Below are 624 nucleotides of genomic sequence, written 5' to 3'. Positions count from 1 at the left end.
GTGGTAGAGGGGGCGGGCCCACCGCCACTGTCACACTCAGTGCAGGGCCAATGGGGAGGCTATGGCTCTACCCCATCACACACAGAGCAGGGCCAGTGGAGCGGGGGTTGGGACGCCACCCTCTATCACCCACAGAGCAGGGCCAATCAGGGGGTTGGGGAGCCTCCCCTCTCACACTCAGGGCAGGGCTGATGGGGAGGTTATCGCTCTACCCCGTCACACACAGAACAGGGCCTGTGGTGAGGTGGGGAGTTGGGGTGCCGCACCCTGTCCGGCACAGAGCGGGGCCGATCAGGGGGTTGGGCGTCTTCCCCTGTCACAAACAGAGCAGGGCAGATAGGGGGGTTGGGGCGCCGCACCCTGTCACACACAGCCGCAGGGCGATCAGGGGGTTGGGGAGCTCCCCTCTATCAGGCACAGAGCAGGGCTGATCAGGGGGTTGGGGCACCTTCCCCTGTCACACACAGAGCTGCAGGGCGATCAGGGGGTTTGGAAAAGAAAATATACATACATATATAGGATTGCAACATAAGAATTTTTGGGCGACACAATACAGCACATAAGATCCATAAACACTTTTCAGTTTTTCTAATAAATGCATCTAAGACTATTTCCTCAAAGTAC

Source organism: Myotis davidii, unplaced genomic scaffold (assembly GCF_000327345.1).
Source record: "Myotis davidii unplaced genomic scaffold, ASM32734v1 scaffold201, whole genome shotgun sequence".
Taxonomy (NCBI): Eukaryota; Metazoa; Chordata; class Mammalia; order Chiroptera; family Vespertilionidae; genus Myotis; species Myotis davidii.
Note: the sequence above shows the minus strand (reverse complement) of the source record.